This window comes from Cydia fagiglandana, chromosome 23 (genome assembly GCF_963556715.1).
Source record: "Cydia fagiglandana chromosome 23, ilCydFagi1.1, whole genome shotgun sequence".
Taxonomy (NCBI): Eukaryota; Metazoa; Arthropoda; class Insecta; order Lepidoptera; family Tortricidae; genus Cydia; species Cydia fagiglandana.
In genome coordinates this window covers 11,043,228-11,055,078 of record NC_085954.1, presented here as the reverse complement: position 1 = coordinate 11,055,078, position 11,851 = coordinate 11,043,228, and the positions used below count along the sequence as shown (strand labels likewise).

The following is an 11,851-nucleotide window of genomic DNA, read 5'->3' as shown; positions in this document are numbered from 1 at the left end:
ATTCGCCGTTGATGTTGATGCCAAGTCCTTGCCATTCCAGGAGCTTGAAGGCGTCTTCCATTACGACAGTAAACAGTTTCGGAGAGATAACGTCTCCCTGACTTACGCCTCTTTGCAATGGAAACGCCTTCGTGCTCTGCTCCTGTACTCGGACCGACATGGTGGCGTTACTATACAAACACTTCAACACTTCGATGTACCGATAGTCATATGGAATCGCTGAAGAGACACAATTCCGCCCACGTTTCCACCGAATCGAAGGCTTTCTCATAGTCCACAAACGCTAAGCATAATGGCAAGTTATACTCTTCGGTCTTCTGTATAAGTTGCCGCAGCGTATGGATGTGGTCTATGGTACTATAGCCTTTTCGGAAACCGGCTTGTTCGGGTGGCTGGAAGTCATCAAGTCTGTGTTCGAGACGGTTCGTGATGACCCTTGAAAACAGCTTATAGACATGGCTCAGAAGCGTGATGGGTCTGTAGTTCTTCAATAGGCTGTTATCGCCTTTTTTGAAAAACAGCACCACCTCGTATAACTACTAAACTGACAAAGATGGCGGAGCTGGTGTGACCGACCAGCTTTGGGGTTGTGCACAAATCACGCGAGGTGTTTTCGGCTACTTTTTGACCCCGCCTCCCCCTTGGTGATATTTGGTGAGGTTTTTGGCTACCCCCCCTCCCCCCACACAACCTCACGTGTATTTTTTTGAATTTTTTTCTTTCGTCCTAATTTTAAGATAAACAGTATTGTATATAGAAAATCTTGTTTATTTTTCAATTTTCGTTAAATAGACTCGCTATTTTGAACTTTGAAGTGCAGAGTGAAGATTTATGTTTGACGAAACCGAGAAAGAATATCTACTCATGTGGTAGGTTTCTTTTTCTTAGTTTCGTTCACTGTAGAAAAATACACGTGAGGTTTCCTTATACCCCCCTCCCCTAAAGTGATCTACTGTGATTTTTTTCGTGACCCCCCCCCCCTATCGAACCTCGCGTGATTTGTGCACAACCCCTTTCCACCTGCGCGCCCCAGCGCGCGTGCGCTTGCGTCGAGCTTCGGATTCGAACAGGCTTGATTCCAGTCAGTGATTATACTGGTCAACGGTGAATGGAAGATCGAATAGAATGACTATCCATTCGTCGTTCAGTCTTGCCATTTTTAATTACATTGAGCTATGGATATTTGACTATTTGGCCTGAACACTAGAACTTCCAATAACTTACTGAAATAATCTACTATCAATAAAAAAAATCTCCTTAAAGTGAAATACGTCTACCCCAACTTTTGACCACGCCCTGTCCGGTATCTCATGTGGTATCATTGACTCAAATTTACTCAACGTCAGATCCGGCTCACGTAACAATCGTTCCCGTAGTGCGTCCTCTTTTAAGTATGCCGCAAATCAGCCTATCTCTTATCAAATCCTGCATTAGCGTGCTAAACTCACAAGTATAGCAGCCAGCTTCCTGAGCTCAAAAGCATACTGCTCGATAGACTCACCATCATGCTGACAACGTGTAAAAAACCTATGCCGCTCTCTAGTTGAATTTTTTTTCGGCAAAAAAAACTTATCAAACCTCACAATCAAACTCTTCAAAGTCACGCATTCCGATTCAAACTGGTGGTACACTTCACGAGCCCGTTCTCCAATAACGTGAAACAAAATATTAATTTGCACTTTTTCTTCCTTTTTCGATAACTCACACGCGTCTAAGTAAATATTAAACGCTTTCTTCCACTTAGTCATTCTACTGACAAATTGCCAGAGACCACATTCTCAAGGTTATTATCGAAAATAAAAGGCGGCGGCGGCGGCGACAAGATTGATTCCATTGCAAACAGTCTCTGATTTTACTTTATTTTTAGTCACTATAAACTCACTAAACACACTCAAAGAAGATTTTTAATAACGGTTCTTTTAAATCGGCTGCGCCATGTTAATGCGTCAATAAAACTACGTGCTCAGATCAAGGCCAACTTATATATTTCTAGCTCTTACCCACATGCATATTAACAATAATCACAACCTACCCTCAGGCACTACCTACCTTTTCTCGAAGCGCTTCGTCGTTTTTTTTTGAACCCTCATAACTTGGGTTTGGATTATACCAGATAAACTAAATTCTCGGGATATGATGTCAATAGTAGACTTATTAAGCATAAAAAATTTCAATTGCATAGCTCTTATTCTTTAGATTTTATTAATATCTAAAAACTCCGATTTCGTTACTACAAGAAATAATGTACTATAAAAAATAATGAATAGTGAATACATTTGTCACCTTACTCCCATGTGACGGTAGCGAAACGGCCCAGTCACATATTTTGACTAAGGACAGAGTTTGTGAAGATAGGGCTTGTAGAGTTAGATTAGAAGCTTGGCTCTACAAGAGATCTGATAACTTTTTCATAGTACGAGCTTTATGGTTTCGTCTTGGCAACATTTTACATGAAAATGTTTTTGGTAAGATTGCTATTACTGCATAGTTATTAATGCTGGTGGAGTTTAAATTCGAACGTCACCTTTTGAATAATTTTGTTCAGGCTTCTTTAGGATGCAAGTGATGCAACAAGAATACGGAGATGAGGACGGATTTCTCGGGAGTAAATGATAAAAATCTTATACAAAAAAACGAAATAGACACAAACGATTTTATTAAGTAGTTTAAAAATTAGATGCTCGACCAAATGCAGATGATGTTATCAGGCACTGAAACAAAATTTTGTTTGTATTAAAAATTCTGCTCGCTAAGACACAGATATGTATATTTGTGTGTTAATCTTTTGAGACAAATAAAAATATCTTTAACCCGAATGTCAACTGTCATGTTCCACATTCACAGTTTTAAATCAACTTTAAAAAAGTTTATGCTCAAACACCAATTAAACGAAGAGTGCCTCAAACTTGAGACAATATTAAACTTAAAGAGTATGAATTTACAAAGTAAATACGCTTAGTAGTAATAAAAATCTATTTACAATTCGCGTCAATTAATATATTTTTTAATGATAAATATTCAGTAATCGAATAGAAGGCATGGTTCTGGAAAAAAGTCTTGACTGTATTTTTGAATAGATTAAAAGGTAAATTCGTGACATTTGTGGGCAGTTTATTAAATAGCTTTATTTTTATGAAAATTCCCTGTTTTTGACACTTTTTTAAACTTAGTGATGGAAGTATTAGTTTGCTATTGTTTCTCGTATTATAATTGTGGCAATCCGAACGCTTAAGTAGAGTGCTTGCTTTCTTGTAAATTTCTAACACAGAGTTGTATATAAACAATGATATGACCGTCGTTACTTCAAGCTTCACAAAGTAGGACCTCGCGGATGTGCGCCAATTAACTCCGCATTTTATTCTAATTGAGCGTTTTGTTGAACCAATACCCGGTATATATCTACTGCATTTCCCCAGATAGTAATCTCATAAGACAGTACACTTTGAACATAAGCATAGTATACAGTTTTTAATGTTTTTAGGTTAACTAGGGGCTTTAGTTTCAACAATGCGTAATTAGCCGATGTTAATCTATTACAAACTTTGTCAATATGCGTGCTATGTGTTAGTTGACTGTCAATTTCATAGCCTAAGAAACATGTATTGTGAATGTACTCAAAGGTTGTTTCATTGGTTTTTCTTGAAAGTGTCTTGTAGCTTACAAATGTACTTTTATTTTTATTTAAAACAATGCCGTTACATTCAAACCATTTGTGTAATAAGTCTGTGATACATCTTAGGTGTCTTTCCATTGATAGTTGATCTTTGTGTCTGACTCCAATATGTGTGTCATCTGCAAAAAGGCTGATCTGCGCCCATTCTGGTATATTTGAAGGCAAGTCATTGACATAAATCAAGAATAATATTGGGCCCAGAATTGAACCCTGCGGTACTGTGAACTTGTGGACGCGTTCCACATCCTCTGTGCCAATCAGCAACGGTGTTGTGTTCTTCACTCCAGATCGCATCTCTTGGGTTTTCCGGGTGTTGATTTTTAAGCCTGTGTTAGCCGCCTCTGCCCCGAGATCGTCCAGCTTGGCTTGCATGTGACCGCGTGTATGGCTGAGCAGACATAGGTCATCGGCATAATCCAAGTCTTCTAAGACATTGGAGATCCCCCACTCTATTCCGCGGCGACCGTTGTTGTACACGCGGCACATGATTCCGTCCAATGCTAACAAGAAGAGGAGAGGTGATAGAAGGCAGCCCTGTCGAACACCAGCGTGCACAGCAATGTCTTCCGATATGATGCATACCTAAGTACTTACTGCCTTTTTGTCTCTTCCACAACCGCCACTCACTTTAATCTTTAATTTTTATTGTATAACATTATTGTAGTCATAATGTGTTATTTTTATAAATTAGATGTTGGCCCGACGGAAGACCAGCGCTAGCTAGGCTAGCACCTGCTGAGTCGGGACCATTTCGTGACCGTGTTATTGTGTTACTTGTTGTTGTTTTTTTTTTTTGGTCACGAATAATCGCACTCTATTCTATGTTATTTCATGTAATTTCCATTGCATGGAAGCTGTTTTTTGGTGATTTGTGTGACTCTTAATGCTCGCCATATACTCTAACAGTTCTTACAGAAACGTCTTTTGTACGTATGTACGTACCCTAGTTAATAGATCGGGCCTAAATAATTTGCTTAAGTATCTGATTTTTATTTTAGATACAAACATTTATCGGTGACTTTGCTTTTCATTCAACAGGCAACTAACTGATACTAATTGAGACAATTATAACAAACCCGAACACTATCAAACTGCACAACGGGACTTAATCGCGTATTTAAGTTTTAAGATTTACCTCCGACGTTAAAACTTAAATAAATCTTAAAACTTAAATACGCGATTAAGTCCCGTTGTGCAGTTTGATAATGTTTAATAATCGTGAAACCCGAACACAATTAGGATCAGTGTCATAAAACAAAGGTTCGTTGTTTTATCACGCAGATCCTATTACGGCCACCTCCTGTGTCCATCATCAGATCATCGTGAAGTTTCAGCTCAGTCGAATAATGGGAAGTGGGTCTAATTTATATAGCTTGCAAAATTTGGCAGACCTCTTCTTCTTCTAATCCTTAAACAGGTTAAGTATCTATAGCTACCACATAGCAAATGATTTCTTTTTTGACGAGCAGAGAAAAGACAACGTTAACAAAATTTCATTACTGTAAAGTCTATAAGGTGGGCGATTTCCGAACGCAAAAAAATGGGAGGTGTCAAAACAAATTTCTTTGACATTTTAGTTGTCAAGTTCAAATCGACAATAAATGCCCGTTTTTGTACGTTCCTTCTGATATAAATGTGTGTTATGTCGATAAAAAATACTGAAAGTGGTTTGTGTTGCATTTTTTTGGTTGAATATTAGATAATGTATGTAGTATTTGGAGTTTAGTGAAACGCAGGTTTGAAGGAACACTTGTTTTATTTTAATATTAAGTTTTATTTTACAGCAAGTAAGTACTTATCGTTAGAGAAGCTTTCGGCAAAGAGGGTGTGGTCACCCATTGGACATTGGACATACATTTTTTTTAAGATGCGTTCGGAAACGCTCTACACTGATAACAAATAGTTTCGGATACTGTTACCACAGATATTACATCTTCCCCTTTCTTTTTTTAAAAAATTATACATTCTCTTTCCCCTTTTTTTTTAAGCAACGCTGCATTACAGATGAAAATACTAAGTCTAAGTTTACCACTACAAATTTAGTTTTAGTTTTACACATAGTAAAAAAAATCTGTATGTGACTCTACTTACATACTACCTTATGATTAATAATGTATCTATAGTAAGTACCATACACAATATAAGAATCTATGTAGCCCCACACTCAACCAGTAGCAGAGCGCCGGAAGACTACCAATCACCCAGGTCGAACATGATAAGAAGTCCTAGTGTACCTAACATTATTATTGTCTATAATATCATAGGACCTCAGTCCATTGTTTTCAACAATTTGGCCTTGTAGCCACTTATTACTATTACAGTCTTTTTTAAACCAGACTTTCTGGCCAACAACAAAATTATTTTTACTTTTGGTATTAGCATTATAGTTATTTACATTTCTAGATACAGTCTTATGAAACTCACTCTTAATATTAATATTCAGTCTTGGTCTTAAATATGTAGATGTTACAGGTAATTTAGTTTTTATTTTTCTATTCATTAACAACTCAGCTGGTGAAAACTTAGTGCCACAAACAGGAGAAGATCTATATTGTAAAAGCGCTACCCTATAGTCTGTGTTGTCCACCTGGCATTTAATAAGTATTTTTTTAGCAATTTGTACAGCTCTTTCCGCCATACCATTTGACTGTGGGTACCTAGGGCTGGTATAGGTAAATTTAAATCCCCATATATTAGCAAAATTTTTACATTCTCGTGAGTCAAAGGGAATATGATCACAGACTATCTCACTTGGTACACCAAATATACAGAAAATATCTATAAGACAACTTATGACAGTCTTGGCACTTTTATTACTTATTGGTTTTACATCTAGCCATTTAGAAAAATAGTCATATATCACTAGATAGCTTTTATTTTTATATTCCATTATGTCTGTTCCTAGCTTTGAGAAAGGTAAGTCTGGGATGTTATGACATAATAGGGGCTCTTTTGTGTTGTTATTTTGGTAAGTTTGACAAACAAAACACTGTCTTACAAAATTATCAAGATGTTCATCAATTTTAGGCCAATAATACAGACTTCTAGCTAGATTTTTCATTTTAGTCATACCAAGATGGCCTTCATGCAATTTTTCCATTATGTGTGTCCGTAAAGATTTAGGTATTAATAATCTATGATTCATAAACAACAAATTATCATCAACAGTAATATCACTTTTGAATTTAAAATAATATTGCATGTTATCAGGAATATGTTTTTTATCTGGCCATCCATTTTTAGTAAATTCTTTAAGATTTGACAATTCTGCATCTTTATTAGTTTCAGAAATTAATTCTTTTTTAAATTCATTAGTGCACTGCAAGTTATTTGCTAGGCCGACACAGTGAATGACATCATACATATCTGGTTCATCAGTTTCATTACCGGACATGAAAGCACGTGACAGCAGATCAGCAATATACATAAATTTACCTTTAAGGTACTGATATTCAATGTCATATTTGAGTAATTTTAATTTTAATCTTTGAAGTCTGGGCGATGGAACCTCATGTATAGATTTTTTAAGTAAGGTTTCCAGTGGCTTGTGATCATTAAGAACAATGCACTTTTGCCCGTAAATATAGTAATGGAATTTCCTAGTTGACCAGACTACACTTAAAAGTTCTTTTTCTATTTGTGAGAAATTCCTCTCTGATGCTGTTAAACTCCTCGATGCAAAACAAACAGGTTTTCCATTTTGGAGTAAACAACAGCCAAGGCCATCCTTTGAGGCATCACATTGTATAACCACCGGTTGTTTTACATCAAAGTTTTGCAGAACAGGTGCCTCGGTGACATGCAATTTTATTTTATTAAACGAATTTTCATGTACATCTGTCCATAGCCAATCTACATTTTTCTTAAGAAGTAATTGGAGTGGTGATGCAATTTTAGCTAGGTTAGGAACGAATTTCCTTAGGTAATTTACCATTCCTAGAAACACTTGTAGCTCTTTTTTATTACTGGGACTTTTAATACTGTTAATGGCTTTTATCCTTTCAGGGTCAATTTTCATACCTTCATGAGAGAAAATGTGACCAAAATACTTGACTTCATTCATTTTATATTGAAATTTATTTTTATTGAATCTCACATTATGTTTTATAGCTCTTTCAAACACCTTTGTTAAAATTGCATCATGCTCTGCTTCACTGTCAGCACATATTAGTAAATCATCACAATAAATGATTACTCCAGGAATGTCCCCAAATGCCCTTTCATTATATTTCTGAAAAATTTCAGGTGCTACAGACAACCCAAAGGGCAACCGATTAAATTTGTAGCAGCCAAACGGGCTATTAAAAGTACAAAGATCACTGGATTTTTCATCTAATTTTATGTTATAAAATCCTTCTGATAGATCAAGCACTGAAAAATATTTTTTATTAGACAGTCTGGGGACAATCTCTTCAAGAGTAGGTATTAAATAGTATTCCCTGACTAGCACACTATTAAGATCCTTAGGATCTAGACATATTCTTAGTGATTTGTCCTTCTTTTCAATAATCACAAGATTACTCACAAAATTCTTAGGATGTTCGACCTTGGTGATGATCTGTCGTTCTTCCAACGATCTTAGTTTCTCCGCAAGCCTGGGTTTGATTGCGTTAGGCACCCGACGCGGCGGCCGCACCACAGGTTCTGCATCCGGTTGAGTGTGGAGCACCAGAGGTTCATTAAACTCTCCAACACCCTGAAACAGTTTACCATATTTTTTAAAAATTGAATTTTTATCCCATTGAAACTTATCAATTGTATTTATATTTTTATTTGGAATGAAGTTTAGCTTGAACAGGGAACACAGGCCTAAAATGGCTTTTACATTTTGTTTTACTATTATAAACTGTGTACTATACTGAACATCATTAAGTGTCAGTGTTAATGTTATTTTTCCTTCAGGAACAATGCGTGATCCTCCAAAAGCCACTAAAATACTTCTTGTCTCAGACAGTTTTATATTATTTTCATCATCGACAACTTTTTTAAGATCTTCTAATGACAAAATATTTGCCTGTGCCCCTGTGTCACACTTAAAATTAATTACAGACTTGTTATTGACTTTTAAAGACTCTGTCCACTCACAATTGCATTCGCTACTTGAGTGACACACCCGAACTAGTCAGATCATTTCCTCATTTTCCTGCTCAAAACACTCAATCTGATTGATTAATTTGCACCCAACTTTAAAATGATTGTACCTGTTACAATTTTCGCATCGCTGGCCATAGGCCGGGCATGCCCGAGGGCCATGCTCTGTGTTACATTTTTTACATTTATATTTTTTATTATTAAGCGAGCTTAGGTTATACTTAGCTTGAGTATTTGGTGGTGACTGCGATGGCTTGGAGTGCTGCGCTGGTGCACGCCTCTGTACTGCATCCACCTCCGCCGTGGTCTGCTTTGCCAAGACCCGCGCGTGTTCCCGGGAAAGCTCCGCCGATCTGCAGACATCCACTGCTCTTTCAAGTGTTAGATCTTTTATTTCCAGCAGTTTTTGTTGAACTCGCTGCTCTCTGATGCCTACTACAATTCTGTCCCTTAACATCCGGTCCAGTTGTTTGTCGAAATTGCAATTTTTTGCTATTCTTCGAAGCTCTGTGTAATATGAATCAAAGCTTTCTCCATCTTCTTGTATTCTTTTGTTGAACTGCCATGTGTTAATAACTTCACTTGATTTCGGTTTAAAATATTCTTCAAACAGTGTTATTACCTCTTCTAATTTAGCAGTGTCTTCTGTATTATCCTTCTTTAAAGTATTAAAATACAGTTCTTGCGCCGGTTGACCGATACAGTTAAGTAGAACTGATGCTTTTCTGGCCTCCGTGATTTTTTCCAAACCAGCCGCTGAGACAAATATTCTAAACGCCTGCTTAAATCTAAGCCATTGTGGATAAAGGTCTTCAATTACTTCAAGATTTAGTGGTGCCGGCATGCGGTACTCGACGCCCGACATCTTTGATTCGATTTCTTCTTTTTCTTATTTTATTCTTATTATCTTATTTTAACTGGAGCTATGCTCTTGTACGACTGCGCCATGTAGTATTTGGAGTTTAGTGAAACGCAGGTTTGAAGGAACACTTGTTTTATTTTAATATTAAGTTTTATTTTACAGCAAGTAAGTACTTATCGTTAGAGAAGCTTTCGGCAAAGAGGGTGTGGTCACCCATTGGACATTGGACATACATTTTTTTTAAGATGCGTTCGGAAACGCTCTACACTGATAACAAATAGTTTCGGATACTGTTACCACAGATATTACAATGTATGTGTAGTCAATCATATATTATCAGTTTTTGTTTTTTAGTAAAATATTTGCTCTTAAAGTTTGTGGTCCATATGTAACCTCTGCTCGTTTGGGGCACGTACAAGTGGTCTATATATTGTGACCACTGCCCTGCAGGGAGTCTACATGACATTTAAAGGTGGGATTATTACTATTAATGAACTCTTCTAGTACAATATTCACTATTTTAAACAGGTATTTATTTTTTAGTAACTATTACTTTTAGACCTTATTTCGCTGTTTACTAATGTAAACACGGATAAATGGCAGTATTTTCTTATTTACGTTGTGATTTTATTATTTCATCGATTAATATGTAAAGAAGCGACTTAACCCTTAAAACTACTCTGTATGGCTAGCAGTGCATTGGCTGTATATGTACTACATGCCACCATCTGTAACGGGCAGTGGGCATATAAAATCCACAGGTTTTTTTATTGAAATAATGAAACTAAAAAAAATAACAAGAAATTAGTTTTAACATTATGATCTACCGAAATCACTAACCAAAAGTAAAAAATGCATCAGGCCTGTTTAAGGGTTAATAAACTGTCGCTGCAACAATCATATGTCTATGTATGTGTTTTGGTGATGATTGGTGTAATAGAAAATATCTACTTACTTACTCACTCAATACTCATGGCTCCTTTAACTGACTAACGCAGTATCGTAGATTGTCGGGGGCGTGGATGCACAGCACCTTTTTGGACCTCTTTCTATTTACAATTCCATTCCTCTTTGCCTTTGCTCTTGAACCAGCATCGTCGTTTAATGTTGTCTTGTCATCATCAACACCCTTAGAGAAAAAGTTATTAACTCGAAAGAAAGGGTAAAGATCGTGCTGTAAAGATTGGGTCGACCGATTGGAAAAGTGTAAATACTAACCTACTACTACCAATTTTTTTCATGAGGACTATTGATTGAAAATAAATAAAAAAATCTAGTATCCCCAGTTTTCCATAAAAATTTTGACAGGCCTTAAAAAATATATGTGAAAATGCGTTATAAAACTGTCAATTTTCTCTGGACACAATAATGACTAAAATGAAACTCTGAAAATTTTTTATTTTAACTTTCACGCATAATTAACATTTTCCAAGTCTTAGAGCACCCTTTTGTTGTAGTAGAGAGGTAATATTACATCATCATCATCATCATCATCATCATCAATATTACAAAACTTGGTGTTTGTTACGAGTATCAACATAATGAGTGTAACAAAATTAGGGGGTGGCGTGTCTTCTGGCTCTTAGAGTTTGACAATTAAATTTTTTTCCCGTACAAACGTGAACTACATTTACATACCACCGATAATTATATATTATAGTGTTACCTTAGTTACTTTTTTTCTCATTTCCTGTAAAGGTAAACCATTTCTTATGCAGGTTATAGTCTGTATCTTTAGGTATTTAAATAAAAATAAACAAAATTTACCCCCAAATGACTCCTTAATCTAGTTGAGGGTAGGTAAATGAAAACATTACATGATCCAATAATGTAGGTTAAAGACAGATCGTTCAATTACAGATCTAGGCGGTTTTGTATTTGGTTGGTTAACCAATAAATGTTACAAATACCCGACAATGTATAAATTATTTATTTACATTTATTTAAACACCTAAAGATACTGAGTTAATACTAGGAGTAAACAACATTTTGGAAGGACTATCGTGCATTTGGAAAGAAAATTTCAAACATCCACCATGCCACACACCTACGACCAAACCTGTTTCAAAATTTCTTGCTTGCTTAAGCCACTCCTGTTTTAAATTTATTTGAAGGAAAGCTAAATCACAGACAAACTAAGACAGTATAAGGCACTCATTAGCAATAGAATAAAGTGGTCTATCGTTTCGTACCTATATCAATTGCTCTTGATTATAATATTAATC

The 11,851-nt window shown here is 36.1% G+C and overlaps 1 long non-coding RNA gene across 1 annotated transcript; it reads right to left on the bottom strand.

Moving 5' to 3' along the window:
• Positions 1-2,641: 2,641 nt before the first annotated feature.
• LOC134675963 (uncharacterized) lies at positions 2,642-10,829 on the bottom strand. Its single transcript, XR_010099835.1, has 2 exons — positions 10,590-10,829; positions 2,642-2,711 (listed from the first exon to the last, which is right to left on the bottom strand). It is a non-coding gene; the product is annotated as an uncharacterized LOC134675963 (long non-coding RNA).
• Positions 10,830-11,851: the final 1,022 nt, after the last annotated feature.